This window comes from Malaclemys terrapin, chromosome 14 (assembly GCF_027887155.1).
Source record: "Malaclemys terrapin pileata isolate rMalTer1 chromosome 14, rMalTer1.hap1, whole genome shotgun sequence".
Lineage (NCBI taxonomy): Eukaryota > Metazoa > Chordata > Testudines > Emydidae > Malaclemys > Malaclemys terrapin.
In genome coordinates, this window is record NC_071518.1 from 11,388,054 (window position 1) to 11,394,550 (window position 6,497).

The window sequence follows — 6,497 nt, forward strand, 5'->3', positions numbered from 1 at the left end:
TACCCAGGTTACTAGTTAATCTCTCCCTCTTTTTTCTTTCGTGGGCTAGAACCCACTTCATCAGATGCTTGGAGTGGAAAATACAGTAGCAGGTATATATACATAGTACATGAAAAGATGGGAGTTACCTTACCAAGTTGGGGGTCAGACTAATGAGACAATTCAATTAATTCTCTAGTATGTCCTAAACATAAAATGAGAGAACATGGTCAGAGACATCAATTAACTGTCTAACTTTTATAGGGGTAGAAATTTGCAAGTATGAAGTGGATGGCTATGGTGGTCTATTCTATCAAGCAGAGGCGACACGTATTGGAGGGGCATGGGGAGTCACGTTCCCCCCCCCCACCACCGAATTGCTGCTTGTCTTGTACTGAGCATGCTCACATGGACTGAGCATGCTCAGTAACACTGCTGAAGCTGACTGCCCTCCCTCTGCACCCCCACTCTCGGCAAGCACGGGTTGTGTCTGCTATCAAGCGGTGCATGAAATAATATAAACAGCTTAGAATTGCAGAAGTTATAATGGAATAAGGAAATTGAAACTTATGCCATGCCAAATAGAGAACATGTTAAGAGTGAACATGCTGTCTGGACATAACAGCCATACTGGGTCAGACCAATGGTTCATTTAGCACTGCATCCTGTCTTCCAACAGTGATCAGTGCCAGACGCTTCAGAGGGAATGAACAGAACAGAACAATTTACTGAGTGATCAATCCATCCCCTGTAGTCCAGACCCAGCTTCTGGCAGTCAGAGATTTAGGGTCACCCACAGCAAGACATTAGTATCATTAAGAAGGAGCCATCTGTAGACAGACCAGTTGGAAAACACCAGTAGAACTATCTGAACTAAATAAGAGTCACTTCCTGAGAAAACATCTGCCATCTTCACCCTATGTACCAATAGGTCTTGATATAATAAAGCACAGAAACAGGTTGATAGCTTGTCCCCCCTGACATTTGGTGTTAAAACAATATAGTACCAATAAGCTTCCAATTACTACTATGTAGATCGGGGTCGGCAACGTTTGGCACACGGCTTGCCGGGGTAAGCACCCTGGCGGACCAGGCCAGTTTATGTACCTGCCGACGCAGCAGGTTCGGCCGATCGTGGCCTCCATCGCTGCAGTTTGCCGTCCTGGGCCAATGGGGGCGGCGGGAAGCTGCGGCCAGCGCATCCCTCGCCGGCGGTGCAAAGTGGCGCGGGTGAGGGATGTGCTGGCCGCGGCTTCCCGCCGCCTCCATTGGCCCGGGACGGTGAACCGCGGCCAGTGGGGGCCGCGATCGGCCGAACCTGCCGCGTCAGCAGGTAAATAAACTGGCCCGGCCCGCTAGGGTGCTTACCCTGGTGAGCCGCGTGCCAAACGTTGCCAAACCCTGATGTAGATATTTCAAATAATGTTCATATTTCAGGGAAAGTAACATTTTATATATTAACCCAGAGTATGTTTCTTCTTTGTTCATTTTTCAGTCATGGATTCAAATTAGGGCTCTGTGTTTTTAATTGCAACCCACAAAAATTCCATTGCACACATAGTATTTGTTTCCGTGGCACAATAGTGTGTTTAAATATGCCAGTGGCTCTGAAGCCAGGCCAGGACACATGTCATTTCAGAAAAAAGAACCGCTAAAGACATATTGATGCAATTTCTTTACTAATGGGCAGTACACACAGAATAATGCAAAAATCATAATTTTGTTGTATTTATTACTATGTTTAATATTAACTATTTGCACATGTGCAGTTTCTTTCATCTGAGAATCTCAAAGTACTTTCCATATGTATGGCTGTTTTATTATCCCTAACTTACTGATGGGAAAGTTCAAACACAGCAAAGCTAAATGATTTTCCCAAGCTCATGAAGAGTTGCAAAGACAGAGATGGATCCCAGGTCTTCTAAGTCTGAATTAATTGTGCTTCCTGCATATTTAAGATGATTATTTTATTTTATTTTATTTTATTTTATTTTGAAGAAACCTCTTTTTCAGTTAAAGAGGTCCTGGACATTGGAGAATTACCATGGATTTCACTTTGATTGCTTTTAGGAAAACCACATGCATTGGATCCTCAAAATAAATGGGAAAAAAGTGTGGTAAGGATTGCAATAGTGGCTCAAAATATTACTTATTACTTGTGAACTGGACATGAATAATCTACTCTTGTCTAGGAGCTTGAAGCAAAGGTCTGTTGGATGTTGCCAAACAGGAAAAAGATTCTTTAGGCTAGGCAAGAGGAAATGGAAAGCCTTGAATTTATATGAAGTCTATTCTGAGATTTATTCTGTGATTAGTTATGTAGATGGAGGCTCCAGCTATCTTGTTGGCCTTGTGGGTATTTATGAGAAGTTTGTTTGGGAGACTGGAGATTAAAAAAGGCAGAAATAAGTGCTTGTCCCTTTTGATTTATTTTATTGAATATATTGTCTGCTTTTAGACAGTAGACTGTATATGGTGCTTTATATTTTAGTCAGACCCATATTGTTCTTTAAAAATAGTAATTTATTACATATATTTGTTAATCACTTATTATTAGAATGGGTGCACTAAAATATTATCAGCTAGAACTCTCCATTTATGTATAGGGAATATTGCTGGAATTGATAGTAGCTATACAACAGGAATTATGTTTTTAAGTGTGACCACTATAAGTGACTATTGTATGTTATGGTGCATACTTAAGTATGCTTATTCATGGGACCAATCCTCAGGACTACTATTGAGAGTAAGGATTACAAGACTGGGCATTGAAAATGGAGTATAATAGCCTAAAAAACATTCTCATGCAGTTTGTATTAAAGAGAATCTGCAAAAAAGCAGATATCCTGTTGGTCATGTTCTCAGATATTAGGTAGATACTGCGTTATTTATATACTGGGATGCTTAGTCTGTAAAATTAAATTAATCTGTAAACTTCAAAATGTTGAGAATTTCAGGTGGGCTCCACAAAGGTACTTAGACACATAAGTCCCATTGTTATGCACCAATGTGAAGCACAACATTCTTGCTTGGCTGCCATCTAACCCTGCAGGTGCCTAAATTCACTCAGTGCCGAAGCTTTTGTAATAAAAGCTCCCTATGTTTCTGACTCTAAGCATATGCACTGCTGCCTCCCTCTAGGTGCCCGGGCACCTATCTCCCATCTAAGCCCCAGAGCAAGTCAGAAACTGGGGAAGATAGGCATGCAGTGTCCTTAATTGTTTGTGCAGGCCCAATCCAGTAGCTGTGCTTAGAGGCTGTGTAACACCGCACAAAATGTAGGGAGGAAGAGGCGGAGCTCCCTTATTGCCTTTAGCCTGGTGTATAGGGTACTCATCCAGATGTGGGAAACCCCTGGTTCAAAGTGGGAGACAGGATTTGAACAGAGATCGGTGATCTCTCAGGTGAGTCCTCTAACTGCTAGGTTATAGAGTTATTCAATGCTTTCTAAGGCCCAGTTAATATTTAAGCATTCAATTATTTAATTAAAGCAGAACAACATCAATGGCAGAGGTTGAGGGAAAGCCACATTGGAATTTTTCATAGTCTAGTGATTAGTGCATTCACCTGAGGTGTTTGATCCCTGTCCAGGCCCTTTTCCCGTTCAGGAGGAGCAGGGACTTGAATTGGGGTCTCTCACATCCTGGGTGAGCATCTGTGACAGAGTGCTGGGAATTAGCAGGTGAGTATGCACGCTGATCACTCTGGCATTGGCTGTCCCAGAGAGGGCTGATTGGGGGGATGAAAAGTTATAGTAGGCTAGGTGAACTAAAGGATTAATTAGCCCATCAGCAGAGGACTGATAAAAAGGCACAGGAACAAAGTGAAAGAGGGAGGAGCAGGCAAGCTGAGCGTGGAGTCAGAGAAATCTGCAGGAAGGGAGACGTCTTCTCCTCTTGGGCTCTGGGAAAAGGTCTGAGGATACAAGGGACATTGTACATCGTCTTGCTGCATTAAACTGTAAAGATGTTGGTGGAGGGATCTGAAATAAACAGCACAGTATGGATATCTAACCAGTGGGGTCTGAGCAGGTTTCGGTGATACCACAGAGCAGGGGCAGAGTGCCAGCCTGTCACAGCAGCCTATCCACTTGACTAAAGGTTATAAGGGAGAGTGTCCTCCTCTTCCCCCTGACTGTTTTGTTTCAGGGATTGCATGTGTCTTAGGCATTTGGTCACCTGTCTTCCCTGGCTCATGGATGGCAAACAGAGATAGGTGCCTATCTTTGTGAGATGGGCGGAGCTTAGGCCACACCCCTCTCCTCTCTATCTCCCATTGGCTAGTTTAGGCCTCTCTTCACCTATTGCTGGCCTTGTGGAACACATTCTGAGGTGCTGATTGCTCCCTATTCGTTGAATAGAAACCTAGGCTTCTAACTCAGGCTTTATGGATGGCGGAGTTGTTCCTGTCATTTTCTAAGTCAGTGGTGGGCAACCTGCGGCCCGTCAGGGTAATCCACTGTCAGGCCATGCCTGCAGACAGTCAATGTAAACAAACTGTCTCGCATCCCAACAGCGGATTAACCTGATGGGTCGCAGTTTGCCCCCCACTGTTCTAAGTGCTTAAAAGCTGGGTACCCCGTCACTCAGCATTGCCTACATCCCTTGTGGATCCCACCTTTCATTTTTATAATTTTTCCACCCAGAATTACTTAAATTCAGTAAAAATTTGAAATTCATCCAAAGAATCTGACCCTTTCCATGTTAAATGATTTACAAATAGTAACCAATCTAATTTACCTTGTTTTTAATGGAGATTATATAAGAGTGTGGCCAACTATCTCTGTCTGTGATGGGTATTGGCTAACCCACACGCTTAATAAGGTGGCTTTCTGGGGCAACAATGAAATGACATCTTGGAGCCTGAGTTAAAAGGAATAAGCTAACTAATAAGCCTAATTAAAATTGAGAGCTTGATTCTCCTCATATTTCCACTAGTGTAACTCCGGAGTAACTGTGTAGAAGTTAATGAAGTTACATTGATGTAAAACCAGAGTAAGAAGAGAATCAGGCCTGAATCTTTAAGCACAAAAGCAGGCTTCCAACACAACTAAGGTCTTTAAATACAAATTGGGACATCTTAACAGCTTGAAAGCTAGATTCTCAGAAGGTGTAAATTGGTGACTTCAGTGAAGCTACACCTATTTACATCATCTGAGAATTTGGCTCAGAGTCTTCATCTGGAGATAAATCATGTGTGCTGGCAGCCATCAAGGAGAGAGCTTTTATCAGCTGAGTTTCCATCATCCAGTCTTACTCCACACTCTGGAGCACATTGACTTAAAGAGCATCTATGTACCAACTCAAAGTCGCAATGTAAATGGCTTCCAATCCCGCTATTTGCTGTTTATACTATTTCTTCCTCCCTGATGGAACGATCTTTGACCCCGACTCCCTACCTCCTGTTTTCCTTTGTCTGGATTTCACCTTTAAGTTCTGTAATGAAGGTGAACACCAGAAGTGAAATCCTGCCCTCCCGCTCTCCATCATTGAAGTCAATGGGAGTTTTCCAATTCAGTGGGTCCAGAATTTCACCCCAGCTGTCAATATGCTTCTTAGAGACAAGGTTTAATCCTTCTGTCTGCAAAACACTGTGTTAGGTCTGCATGTTGTTTTACAGGGATATACTGATAAAATAATTAGAACCCAAAGAAAAGGCTCGGAGATTTTTTTGCAGGATCCTTAACTGCAGTCATAAAGTTTTTACTTTTTGAAATTTTTAATGTCATGTTAGTACACGGGTATACGAAATAAAGCGATCAAATTATCTTGTGTGGGTGTAGATAATCTACACAGTTTCGAACAGCAAATAGTAATTAAATGGGGTGGTGGCAGAATGTACCCTTTACTAGACCAGCTGCTATCCACATTGTTCTACTGTCTTCCTTCACTGCATTTTGTACAAAGTACTAGTGCAACTTTAAAGAAAAGAGGAAGGGAGTAGGTAAAGCTGCCAGATAATCATGAGAGTGTTGTGCATGAGTTGCCTGTGTTTATTATGATATGACTGTGTTGCTCTAATAAAATGTGTGATTGCAGATCTCTACTAATAGAGCAAACCTGTAATTGGGCATTCAGAATTTGTAAGTGGCCAGTCTCTGAATTGTGCAGCTGTATGTTCACATCTGCGGTGGCGTGCGCTAATATAGGAGAATTCTGAGGGACTTCCTACCTCCAGTACTGTATGGACCACACAGCTACTTCCTTCCTTCTTTTTTATTACTGACTACAGGCAGGGAGCTATTAGCATGGGAGAACTCCAAATGTCTGGCTATGCCCATGTTCAAATCTTTCCTTAGCTGATGCTTATTCAGTCATCCAGGCAAGGGCCTGATCCTGTGTTAGGACATGAGGGACAGACTATGCATGTGAAGGGGGCAGTGTCATCTCTGGAGAGGCAGTATCACTCTGATGCTGAGGCTAATTTTGCCTGGGTCTGTTCCTAGGGATTGTAAAATGCCAACTTACAGGGGAAATGGTAATTTTTAACAGTTTGTTACTCAGCTATGCCTGAATGTG